General features: G+C 61.6%; 1 pseudogene; it reads left to right on the top strand.

Moving 5' to 3' along the window:
- The first annotated feature begins 6,632 nt into the window (after nucleotides 1–6,632).
- LOC143217751 (U2 spliceosomal RNA) lies at nucleotides 6,633–6,811 on the top strand (annotated as a pseudogene).
- The last annotated feature ends 6,780 nt before the right edge of the window (nucleotides 6,812–13,591 follow it).

Genomic DNA, 13,591 nt, shown 5'->3' with positions numbered 1-13,591 from the left:
TGTCCTAATTTATTTTATTTTATACTAACATTGACGTGCCATATATTTATTCTTTTTACTCTATTTATTTACTGCATTTTTTTTTTTTACATCTACCGACTACGATACTCTGTTTTATTTATTCTATTTATTATACCTGACACCTTTAATTTATTTTACACTCGAGACAATCCGGCAGAGGTTGTTCCACGATGACTGAACAATCGAACAACGCGATAACTATTTTTATCGACTTTCCGTTCCCGGCGGAATTCAGATGCCCGGAATGCTTCGGCAAACCGGGTATTAGGCTCGGTGGGACCTACAAATCCCACTGCGACCTGATAAAACACGCGAAAAAGAACCACCCCGGTCATTCGGTGGTTCACCGCTGCGGCGAGTGTGGTGAGCACGGAAAAGGAGCGTACCCTCTGAAATCGGTTAAGACGCACCACACCGCCGCTCATTCGAGCGGATCAGGTCGCAGTGGGACGAGAGGAGCATGCGGCTCCTCCACCCGTACCACCGTGAGGTCCTCTCCCTCGGCGACCGGAAGTATTAATTGCTCGGTCCCTTCGGGGGCCGAGTCAATTTTAAGGTTGACCGGAGCTGGCACCGCCACCACCACCACGGCCACGGCGTCGACGGCGACGTGCACGGCGACGACGATGACGTCGACGACGTGCACCACGACGACGACGACGACGACAGCGTGCGGGATGCGGCGGTCTGCAGCCCAACGCCCACGGATCTCCGGGGGGGCCCCTCCACCATCCACGGGCCCCGCAGCTACACCGACCACCCGTGCAGCTGCCACATCGTCAACGACGACGACGACAACGACGACCTCGACGACCTCGACCAGACGCCCGTCCACCTCCCTGAGGCAGAGCACGCTGTCTTTCGGCAGCGTTGCTTCTGCCAAGGGGACGACGACGGGGACAACTACGGCGACGAGGACAGACAGAACGCCACCGACAACAACGGCGACAAGGGCGAGGGCAGTTACAAGGCCATCGACGACGCCACCACCACCTACGGCGACCGCGCGGGTTGTACCGGCTGCGGCGGCGGCGCCGGCGGCTTCCTCCAGGAAGTCGTCGACGCCCCCGCCGCCCCCGGCGACCGCGCGGAACACACAGGCCTTGAGGAGGACGACAGCGGCCACCACGAAGACGACGACGCCACCACCATCAACGGCGTCCGCACGGGTTGCACCGGCTGCGGCGGCGGCGCCGGCGGCTTCCTCCAGGAAGTCGAAGACGCCCCCGCCGCCCGTGCGGCAGAGGCCGCTGTCCCTCAGGAGGACGGCGATGAGGGCGGACCGCCCGAGGACATCGACGACCCCCCCACCACCTCCAACCAGCGTGGGGACCAGGCCGGCTGCGGCGGCGGCGCCGACGGCTTCCTCCAGGAAGTCGAAGACGCCCCCGCCGCCCCCGGCCTCAACGAAGCCGAGGATTATCTCGGTGAGGGACGTCCGCATCGCCGTGAAAAGACTGCCCTCGCACCAACAGACAACATCGACGACGACAACGACGAAGAGAGACGGCGGGACGAGACGGAGTGACGGCCCTGTTTCAGGGTTAACACCACCAGCAGGGACCAGGGCAGCGCCCGCTGCCAAGAGCCGTGCCGTAGGAGCCGCCCAACGAGCCACCCCGAGCCCACCGACGCGCAAGTCGACCCCGGAACCGCCCCGCGAGAAGCCTGCCAGCGGGGCGGCGAGGAGGAAGAGGGGGTCGACGGTCTCCCCTACAGCGAAGGCCCCGACCACCAGCCCGAGGGGGCCAGTAACCAGGAGTAGGGGAGCCAGCGTGCCGTTGGACCTTGGGGACATTCTGAAGCGGACAGCAGCCCTCAACACCACCCGGAGGAAGGCGGCTCCGAAAGCCGGCTCTAAGAAGTCGCCGAGGAGGACGGGGTCGGGGCGGGACAGGGCTTCGCCCGCCCCCACCACCCCACCGAACGTCCCGACCACCCGGACGTTCACCTCGACGACCAGGACGGCGGCATCACCATCCTACGCCGCCGTCACAGCGGGCGCAACGGTGGTCAGCGCGGCGCCACCAGGAGAACAAACGGAAGGAAGAAGAAGGCTGCGGTCGTTCACCCGGGCGTCATCACTACCGCCCGAGTGCTCGACCGCAGCCCGCAGCAGCCCCCCCCTCGCCACCATCCTGAGGGGAGCTTCCGCCTCTCCTCCCACCCCACCCACCATCTACGGGGTGCAGGGGAGCGGAAGAGGCTGCTGCGTGGTCTCCTGCATGGCGCCGGCTACTCTCACCACGACCACCGTTACCACCACCGTCAGCGGGGGGCCCATTGTCACCTCGCGGCCCCTCGTGGGGGGAGTGGAGAGGGGAATGAAGAGGACTCTGTCTCGGACAGCAGTCCCCTCCCTCCCCCCCATCGAGGAAGTGACGGTCACCCCTGGTCCCACCCGGACAGCGGCCGTCACCCCCCCTCCGGCCATCGAGGGGAGAGAAGAGGAGGAAGGGGCGGAGGATGACGATTCCTCCCCCCTCCCGTGGTCTCCCGCCGTCTCGAAGAGACGACGCCGTCGACGAGTTCTGTCCTCGTCCCCTACATCTCCGTCTGGTTTCAGGTCGCCGAACCCGGAGACGCTGCAGCCGCCGACGACAGCGAGGACACCAGCCCGCACGCTACCAGCGCGGGAGACGAGGGCGCCAGGAGCACCACGCCGACCATCTGCGGGTGCCCAGCGTCCTCCATCGCCCCTACCAGCTCCGGTCACCGAGGGAGCAGCGAGGGGGGCCACCACCACCACCACCACCGCCACCACTACCACCGTCACGCCGAGGAACCGGTCCTCGGCCGCATCGCGCAGGGGCGCGCGGCGAGGGACGGCGACGGGAAGCAGGGGCAACCGAAATGAGAACGTGGGCGATCGGGCCCCTGCCGACTCCGCGCGGACGAACCGACTCCGCGATCTACGCGATATGTTTAATCGCTTGGGAGGGTTCGCGTCGCGCTTTCGTAGTGTGGGTGGGAATACCCCTGGGAGCTCGCACCCGGGTGGTTGTAGAACGGGGACAACGAATGCCCCTGCGAGCGTCGGTGTAGTGCCCACCGACCTCCAAACCCCGCGAGACCCGGAGCATCGGCGGCCTGCGCCTGCTGGTCAGCCTCGCCCCCGCCCGCGCGCATCCCTTAGAAGGGAGCAAGTCGCGTTGGCGGAGGAGAGGCGCTTACTGATCGGTTTGGCCGGGGCCGTCGATAGTACTCAAGATCTGGAAGAGGTGGCGACTACGATCGCCGCCTTCTTCCAACGCTTCGGGTCAAGACCCGCGGGGGTTGGAGAAAACGCGAGAGGAAGGACAACCGCTGTCGCGGGGAGGGAGGGGCGTGTCGGAGGTGCATCGGCATCGCGCCCCCCCGGTCGTCCTGAACCGGAGGCTACAAGAAACACGGACCAAGTCGCAGAGGCAACGCGGATCCAGAGGCTGTTTCGGCAAAACCGCAGGCGTGCGGTCCAGGAGGTGTTGATGGGCGCCCCGGCGCAATGCCAGGTCCCGAAGGACCAGGTACATCAACACTTCCTCGACATGTACTCACCTGCGAGTACGCCACCAGCCTCTGGGCCTCTCGGCTTTCCTTCAGAGGCTCCAACGGCGGCGAGTGACGCGGCACTGGTTCGGCCTTTCGGAGTGAGTGAGGTGGATCGTCGACTCCGGCGGATGTCAAACTCCGCTCCGGGGCCAGACGGTCTAACTTACCGTGATCTCCGGAAGGCCGACCCGGACTGCGCCATTCTGACCGCCTTTTTCAACCTATGTCAAAGGTTGGAGTCGGTCCCTGCTTCTTGGAAGTCCTCCAACACTGTGATGATTCACAAGAAGGGCGATCGGGGGGATCTTTCGAACTGGCGGCCACTAGCCATGTCCGACACGACCCCCAAACTCTTCGCGGCGGTGCTTGCCGACCGCCTCGTCACGTGGGCCCTACATAATGAGCGGCTTAGCCCTCAGCAAAAGGGCTTCCTGCCGTGCGAGGGATGCTACGAGCAGAACTACGTGCTGCAGGAGGTCCTTAACGACGCTCGCAGGGGCAGGCGTCAGGTGGTGGTTGCGTGGTTGGACCTGTCGAACGCGTTCGGCTCGGTCCCCCACTCAACCATCTACCACGCCTTCGCGGAGGCCAAGGTCCCCGAGCCCTTCCGTAACATCTTGGAAGGGCTCTACGACGGGTGCACCACCCGAGTGCGAACGTCACAGGGCTTTACCGACCCTGTCCCCATCCTCTCCGGAGTGAAGCAAGGATGCCCGCTGAGCCCTGTGGCGTTTAACCTTGCCCTGGAATCGGTGCTTCGTGCAGCATCCGGCTCCTCGGCGGGTTACACGCTCCACGGCCGGCGGTACAACATCCTTGGCTACGCTGACGATATGGCACTAGTTGCCGACACTCCGGAGGGGATGGAAACACTGTTGAGAACAGTGGAGGCTGCAGCAGAGAGGATTGGACTTCGGTTCAACCCGGCGAAGTGTGCAACACTGCACCAGGACAGCAGAGGCACTCGCCGGGCCGTTCCTACCTGCTTCAGCCTACAGGGTCAGGGGTTGAAATCCCTGGCAGCAGGAGCGCCATACGAGCATCTCGGAGTCCCCACGGGATTCCAGGTGAAGCAGACTCCGCTCCTGACGATCGAGGAGCTCGTCCGCGACCTCCGCTCCGTAGATCGTTCCCTCCTCGCCCCATGGCAAAAGTGTGAGGCGGTCGGGACATTTATATTGCCCCGCCTCGACTTTTTGCTGCGGGGAGCCCATGTGGAAAAAGGTCCTCTAAAAGACGCGGACAAGCTCGTAAGGAAGCTCGCGAAATCCTGGCTCAACCTGCCTCAGAGAGCCAGCGCGGAGGTGATCTACCTCCCCCCCAGTCGGGGAGGATGTGGATTACTTCCGCTTGCTGACCTGGCCGACGCGCTGGTCGTCGGGCATGCGTTCCGTCTTCTGACGGCGTCTGACCCGGCGATCAGCGGGCTGGCCAGAGATTCTCTGAGGGGGGCGGTAGCCAGGAAAATCGGTCGACCACCTACCGAGCAGGATCTGGCGACCTACCTCTCCGGCTCGCTGGAGGGGGAGTTCGCCAGAACCAGCAGTGACTTTTCCACATTGTGGTCGAGGGCACGAAACGCGGCGCGGCGATTAGGAGACGTGCTCCAATTGCGATGGGAGTGGAGCGCTGCACGCCAGGAATTGGGTCTTAGACTCCGAGGCTCACGCGGGCGCACGACGGTCGTTACACCCGTGGCTCGGTCCCAGGTGTTGCACCGACTGAGGGCGGCAGTGACGGAATTTTACCATCACCGCCTCAACAGCAAACCCGATCAGGGGAAGGTCTTCGGGGTGTCGTCGCGGACGAAAGTGTCAAACCACTTCCTCCGCGGCGGCAGTTTCACCCGCTTCGCTGATTGGCGCTTCGTTCACCGAGCCCGCCTCGACGTCTTACCCCTTAATGGGGCTAGACGCTGGGGCGAGGGTGACAAGCGTTGCCGGCGATGCGGGGAGGCCCTGGAGACCTTGCCCCATGTGCTGTGTCACTGCCGCCCCCACTCGGCTGCCTGGCAACTGCGCCACGACGCCGTCGTCTCGCGGATTTCGCGAGCCTGCCGACTGCCGGGGAACTTAAGGGTCAACCAAAGGGTCGAGGGTCTCACCGGCGATCTAGAGGCGCTCAGGCCGGACATCGTTGTCAGGCATGAGCCCTCGAAGAGCGTCGTGATCATCGATGTGACCGTGACCTTCGAGAACGGCATCGAAGCTTTCGAAGCCGCAAGGCTGCGGAAGATACAGAAGTATCTTCCGATCGCGGCCGCTCTCGAGGAGCAGGGCTACAGAGTTGTGACCGACGCGATCGTCGTGGGGGCTCTCGGCTCGTGGGATCAGGCCAATGAGCCGGTGCTCAAAGTGCTGCGTATTAGCACGAAATACGCAAGCATGATGCGCCGCCTCATTGTCTCTGAGACCATCCGGTGGGGTCGGGACATCTACGTGGAGCACGTGTCGGGGGTCCGACAGTATGCCGCTGCTCCCGCCGCCGTCCCCGCCCCGGAGCTTCCCCTGCCCCTTGACTCGGTGAGTGTGGCCCCCCCCGCGGCCCCCTCAAATATATCGCGCCCCGAAAATCTATATAACAGCGATAATAACATTGATGGCGATAATATAAATGCATTGACTCAGGGCCACCTCGGCCCTGTATAATTTTATATATCTTAATTTCTAGCGAGGGCAACGAGCCTGCAGCACGCCTCTTTCTCTATCTCTCTATCTTTCTCTACTCTCTCACTCTCTATCTTTTGTCTTCCTTCCGTTGCTGTCTTCCTATCTCTATCAAATCTAGTCATCTACCTAGTCTAAGTTCTCTGGCGTGCTGCGGGCCGTTCCACGATATATATTCTTAAAAACTGACAAGGCTCGTGCTGCTAATTTTATATTTTGATAATTGTATGATCTATTTATTGACGTGTGGATGAGTGTGTGTGTGTGTGCGTATGCGATGAATGTATGATTGCCCACAGGGGGACATAGCTCCCCCGCGCCACACCCCCCCCACTAAAGAACTTATGTATTCTCCCTAGCCCTCGCCGAAAGGCAACAATGTTGTACCGCCCCCGAGCACTAGCTCGGGGGACGATTAATTGAAATAAAGGCCTTTTTATCTGTTCTTATCAGCTTAATATCTGATACACTCCCCATCGGGGAGTCAGAATATTAACTCGATTTTTGGGAATTGACTGAGCGGTCGGGGCTTGCTCCCCCTCGGTCACGGGTCGGCCACGCATTGCAGTGCCGTGTGGATTGGCCCAATCTGCTGAATTCAATCACAGTCAATTCCCAATAATTCGAGGAGATATCTACTCCCCAGTAAAATTTCATTTACGAGCACCGCAGCTCTCAAGTTCGCGAGTTTTCGTGCGTGTGCGTGCATCACCAGGAGCCGAGGAGCGATCGGGGCGCGACTGGCCGCCGAGGAGGAGGACCCACCTTCAGCGTCTCCACCGAGCAGCCGGGAACACCGTGGACACCTCTGCAGGACCTCGAGTGGGGTAAGTGATCGACTCCCCCTCTGACTCTCTTCCCCCGCGCGAGCCCAAGTGCGTTAACCCGCACGGCCGTTCAGCGCGGTTACCCCTCCCCTCCGTTCGTTGTTGTTCGTCTTTGTCCTGTCGACACTTAGCTCTGCTAATTGTTTGTCAGGATAAATTCAATAACAGCCAACGGTTCCGTCCTAGGTCGTCGGAACAAAGGAATTCCGGAACGTTCGTTTCGGAATTGCGTAACGGTTCGTAAACGTTTCGACAAATTTCACAGTTATAACATCAATTTATTCGACGTCAGACTAAGTTATTAATTATTTAATAACTTAGTTCTGTTCCGAGTACTTTGTTGCTGCTAATTGTGAAATTTGGGAGCAATCCTGTGCCGGTAGTTAATAATAATCTACATTAAACATCTTTTCGTTTAATACCGGCACGTCGGAACGTACGACGATTTTGCGTGCGTTTTCCCGGAGCAAACTAACTCCGGAATAACTTTGATTCCGATCAGAGACTGCCGAATTGTTTAATCGAGTCCGCTCGATTAAATTAATTCGGTTTTAATCCTTTCAGTCACCGATCTGAGTAGGCCTTGGAGATTCTTCAGACCTGAGCTGAAGAATTTCTCCAAGTACCGCCAAGTATCGGTGCAGCCCTCTAGCGGTAGATCCCTGCACGAGGAGCTGGAACGAGTTCCTCGATCGGCCGCTAGGTAGCCCCCCTTGGTGGTGTCTCTTACCATCAAGGTAGATCCCTTAGCTGTCACTTTCATCTTCTAACCTCTTTCAATCCTTCTATCGATCCGCTCTCTTTTCTGTCTTCCCGTATTTCTCTCTATTTTCTTCTATCGCTGTCTTCTAACTCTTCTGGTGAGTCGATCACTTACCTCTCTGTTGTAGTTGTTTTTATTCATTTTATTTATTTAATATAGTGCAGTGCCGTGATCTATTTATTTATTGTGTGTATTGTACGTGTGTACCCTATTTTAATTTGTGACTCGGTACTGTGCTGTCCTAATTTATTTTATTTTATACTAACATTGACGTGCCATATATTTATTCTTTTTACTCTATTTATTTACTGCATTTTTTTTTTTTACATCTACCGACTACGATACTCTGTTTTATTTATTCTATTTATTATACCTGACACCTTTAATTTATTTTACACTCGAGACAATCCGGCAGAGGTTGTTCCACGATGACTGAACAATCGAACAACGCGATAACTATTTTTATCGACTTTCCGTTCCCGGCGGAATTCAGATGCCCGGAATGCTTCGGCAAACCGGGTATTAGGCTCGGTGGGACCTACAAATCCCACTGCGACCTGATAAAACACGCGAAAAAGAACCACCCCGGTCATTCGGTGGTTCATCGTTGCGGCGAGTGTGGTGAGCACGGAAAGGGAGCGTATCCCTTGAAGTCCGTTAAGACGCACCACACCGCCGCTCATTCGAGCGGATCAGGTCGCGGTGGGACGAGAGGAGCAAGCGGCTCCTCCACCCGTACCACCGTGAGGTCCTCTCCCTCGGCGACCGGAAATATTAATTGCTCGGTCCCTTCGGGGGCCGAGTCAATTTTAAGGTTGACCGGAGCTGGTACCGCCACCACCACCACGGCCACGGCGTCGACGGCGACGTGCACGGCGACGACGATGACGTTGACGACGTGCACCACGACGACGACGACGACGACAGCGTGCGGGATGCGGCGGTCTGCAGCCCAACGCCCACGGATCTCCGGGGGGGCCCCTCCACCATCTACGGGCCCCGCAGCTGCACCGACCACCCGTGCAGCTGCCACAGGATCGACGACGACGACGACAACGACGACGACCTCGACCAGACGCCCGTCCTCCTCCCTGAGGCAGAGCACGCTGTCATTCGGCAGCGCTGCCTCTGCCAAGGGGACGACGACGGGGACGGCGACGGGGACAGACAAAACGCCACCGACAGCAACGGCGACAAGGGCGAGGGCAGTTACAAGGCCATCAACCACGCCACCACCATCCACGGCGACCGCGCGGGTTGCACCGACTGCGGCGGCGGCGCCGGCGGCTTCCTCGAGGAAGTCGTCGACGCCCCCGCCGCCCCCGGCGCCCGTGCGGAACAGACTGGCCTTGAAGAGGACGAGGGCGACAGCGGCTACCACCAAGACGACGACGACGACGCCACCACCATCGACGGCGTCCGCACGGGGTGCATCGGCTGCGGCGGCGGCGCCGGCGGCTTCCTCCAGGAAGTCGAAGACGCCCCCGCCGCCCCCGGCGCCCGTGCGGCAGAAGCCGCTGTCCCTCCGAAGGACGGCGACGAGGGCGGACCCTCCGAGGACCTCGGCTACCCCCCCACCACCTCCAACCAGCGTGGGGACCAGGCCGGCTGCGGCGGCGGCGCCGACGGCTTCCTCCAGGAAGTCGAAGACGCCCCCGCCGCCCCCGGCCGTAGCGAAGCCGAGGATCATCTCCGTAAGGGCCGTCAACATCGCCGTGAAGAAACTGCCCTCGCCCCACCAGACAACGTCGACGACGACTACGACGAGGAGAGACGGCGGGACGAGACGGAGTGACGGCTCTGTTTCAGGGTCAACACCACCAGCAGGGACCAGGGCAGCGCCCGCTGCCGAGAGCCGAGCCGTACGAGCCGCCCAACGTGCCACCCCGAGTCCGCCGACACGCAAGTCGACCCCGGAACCGCCCCGCGAGAAGCCTGCCAGCGGGGCGGCGAGGAGGAAGAGGGGGTCGACGGTCTCCCCCACAGCGAAGGCCCCGACCACCAGCCCGAGGGGGCCAGTCACGAGAAGCAGGGGAGCCAGCGTGCCGTTGGACCTCGGGGACGTATTGCAACGGACAGCAGCCCTCAACACCACCCGGAGGAAGGCGGCTCCGAAAGCCGGCTCTAAGAAGTCGCCGAGGAGGACGGGGTCGGGGCGGGACAGGGCTTCGCCCGCCCCCACCACCCCGCCGAACGTCCCGACCACCCGGACGTTCACCTCGACGATCAGGACGGCGGCATCACCATCCTACGCCGCCGTCACAGCGGGCGCAACGGTGGTCAGCGCGGCGCCGACAGGAGACCAAACGGAAGGAAGAAGAAGGCTGCGGTCGTTCACCCGGGCGTCCTCATTACCGCCCGGGTGCTCGACCGCAGCCCGCAGCAGCCCCCCCCTCGCCACCATCCTGAGGGGAGCATCCGCCTCTCCTCCCACCCCACCTATCATCTACGGGGTGCAGGGGAGCGGAAGAGGCTGCTGCGTGGTCTCCTGCATGGCGCCGGCAACACTCACCACGACCACCGTCACCACCACCGTCAGCGGGGGGCCCATCGTCACCTCGCGGCCCCTCGCGGGGGGAGTGGAGAGGGGAATGAAGAGGACTCTGTCGCGGACAGCAGTCCCCTCCCTCCCCCCCATCGAGGAAGTGACGGTTGTCCCTGGTCCCACCCGGACAGCGGCCGTCACCCCCCCTCCGGCCATCGAGGGGAGAGAAGAGGAGGAGGGGGCGGAGGATGACGATTCCTCCCCCCTCCCGTGGTCTCCCGCCGTCTCTAGGAGACGACACCGCCGACGAGTTCTGTCTTCGTCGCCTACATCTCCGTCTGGTTTCAGGTCGCCGATCCCGGAGACGCTGCAGCCGCCGACAGCGAGGACTCCAGCCCGCACGCCACCAGCGCGGGAGACGAGGGCGCCAGGTGCACCACGCCGACCATCTGCGGGTGCCCAGCGTCCTCCATCGCCCCTGCCAGCTCCGGTCACCGAGGGAGCAACGAGGGGGGCCACCACCACCGCCACCACTACCACCGTCACGCCGAGGAACCGGTCCTCGGCCGCATCGCGCAGGGGCGCGCGGCGAGGGACGGCGACGGGAAGCAGGGGCAACACCGAGAACGTGAGCGATCGGGCCCCTGCCGACTCCGCGCGGACGAACCGACTCCGAGATTTACGCGATATGTTTAATCGCTTGGGAGGGTTCGCGTCGCGCTTTCGTAGTGTGGGTGGGAATACCCCTGGGAGCTCGCACCCGGGTGGTTGTAGAACGGGGACAACGAATGCCCCTGCGGGCGTCGGTGTAGTGCCCACCGACCTCCAAACCCCGCGAGACCCGGAGCATCGGCGGCCTGCGCCTGCTGGTCAGCCTCGCCCTCGCCCGCGCGCATCCCTTCGAAGGGAGCAAGTCGCGTTGGCGGAGGAGAGGCGTCTACTGATCGGTTTGGCCGGGGCCGTCGATAACATTCAAGACCTGGAAGAGGTGGCGACTACGATCGCCGCCTTCTTCCAACGCTTCGGGTCGAGACCCGCGGGGGTTGGAGAGAATACGAGGGGAAGGTCAACCGCTGTCGCGGGGAGGGAGAGGCGTGTCGGAGGTGCATCGGCATCGCGCCCTCCCGGTCGTCCTGAACCGGAGGCTACAAGAAGCACGGACCAAGTCGCAGAGGCTACGCGGATCCAGAGGCTGTTCCGGCAAAACCGCAGGCGTGCGGTCCAGGAGGTGTTGATGGGCGCTCCGGCGCAATGCCAGGTCCCGAAGGACCAGGTACATCAGCACTTCCTCGACATGTACTCACCTGCGAGTACGCCACCAGCCTCTGGGCCTCTCGGCTTTCCTTCAGAGGCTCCAACGGCGGCGAGTGACGCGGCACTGGTTCGGCCTTTCGGAGTGAGTGAGGTGGATCGTCGACTCCGGCGGATGTCAAACTCCGCTCCGGGGCCAGACGGTCTAACTTACCGTGAACTCCGGAAGGCCGACCCGGACTGCGCCATTCTGACCGCCTTTTTCAACCTATGTCAAAGGTTGGAGTCGGTCCCTGCTTCTTGGAAGTCTTCGAATACCGTGATGATTCACAAGAAGGGCGATCGGGGGGATCTTTCGAACTGGCGGCCACTAGCCATGTCCGACACGACCCCCAAACTCTTCGCGGCGGTGCTTGCCGACCGCCTCGTCACGTGGGCCCTACATAATGAGCGGCTTAGCCCTCAGCAAAAGGGCTTCCTGCCGTGCGAGGGATGCTACGAGCAGAACTACGTGCTGCAGGAGGTCCTTAACGACGCTCGCAGGGGCAGGCGTCAGGTGGTGGTTGCGTGGTTGGACCTGTCGAACGCGTTCGGCTCGGTCCCCCACTCTACCATCTACCACGCCTTCGCGGAGGCCAAGGTCCCCGAGCCCTTCCGTAACATCTTGGAAGGGCTCTACGACGGGTGCACCACCCGAGTGCGAACCTCACAGGGCTTTACCGACCCTGTCCCCATCCTCTCCGGAGTGAAGCAAGGATGCCCGCTGAGCCCTGTGGCGTTTAACCTTGCCCTGGAGTCGGTGCTTCGTGCAGCATCCGGCTCCTCGGCGGGTTACACGCTCCACGGCCGGCGGTACAACATCCTTGGCTACGCTGACGATATGGCACTAGTTGCCGACACTCCGGAGGGGATGGAAACACTGTTGAGAACAGTGGAGGCTGCAGCGGAGAGGATTGGACTTCGGTTCAACCCGGCGAAGTGTGCAACACTGCACCAGGACAGCAGAGGCACTCGCCGGGCCGTTCCTACCTGCTTCAGCCTACAGGGTCAGGGGTTGAAATCCCTGGCAGCAGGAGCGCCATACGAGCATCTCGGAGTCCCCACGGGATTCCAGGTGAAGCAGACTCCGCTCCTGACGATCGAGGAGCTCGTCCGCGATCTCCGCTCCGTAGATCGTTCCCTCCTCGCCCCATGGCAAAAGTGTGAGGCGGTCGGGACATTTATATTGCCCCGCCTCGACTTTTTGCTGCGGGGAGCCCATGTGGAAAAAGGTCCTTTAAAAGACGCGGACAAGCTCGTAAGGAAGCTCGCGAAATCCTGGCTCAACCTGCCTCAGAGAGCCAGCGCGGAGGTGATCTACCTCCCCCCCAGTCGGGGAGGATGTGGATTACTTCCGCTTGCTGACCTGGCCGACGCGCTGGTCGTCGGGCATGCGTTCCGTCTTCTGACGGCGTCTGACCCGGCGATCAGCGGGCTGGCCAGAGATTCTCTGAGGGGGGCGGTAGCCAGGAAAATCGGTCGACCACCTACCGAGCAGGATCTGGCGACCTACCTCTCCGGCTCGCTGGAGGGGGAGTTCGCCAGAACCAGCAGTGACTTTTCCACATTGTGGTCGAGGGCACGAAACGCGGCGCGGCGATTAGGAGACGTGCTCCAATTGCGATGGGAGTGGAGCGCTGCACGCCAGGAGTTGGGTCTTAGACTCCGAGGCTCACGCGGGCGCACGACGGTCGTTACACCCGTGGCTCGGTCCCAGGTGTTGCACCGACTGAGGGCGGCAGTGACGGAATTTTACCATCAACGCCTCAACAGCAAACCCGATCAGGGGAAGGTCTTCGGGGTGTCGTCGCGGACGAGGGTGTCAAACCACTTCCTCCGCGGCGGCAGTTTCACCCGCTTCGCTGATTGGCGCTTTGTTCACCGAGCCCGCCTCGACGTCTTACCTCTTAATGGGGCTAGACGCTGGGGCGGGGGTGACAAGCGTTGCCGGCGATGCGGGGAGGCCCTGGAGACCTTGCCCCATGTGCTGTGTCACTGCCGCCCCCAC

The sequence above is a fragment of the Lasioglossum baleicum genome, chromosome 17 (genome assembly GCF_051020765.1).
Source record: "Lasioglossum baleicum chromosome 17, iyLasBale1, whole genome shotgun sequence".
In the NCBI taxonomy this organism is placed as follows: domain Eukaryota; kingdom Metazoa; phylum Arthropoda; class Insecta; order Hymenoptera; family Halictidae; genus Lasioglossum; species Lasioglossum baleicum.
Note: the sequence above shows the minus strand (reverse complement) of the source record. Positions and strands in the feature narration are given on the sequence as shown.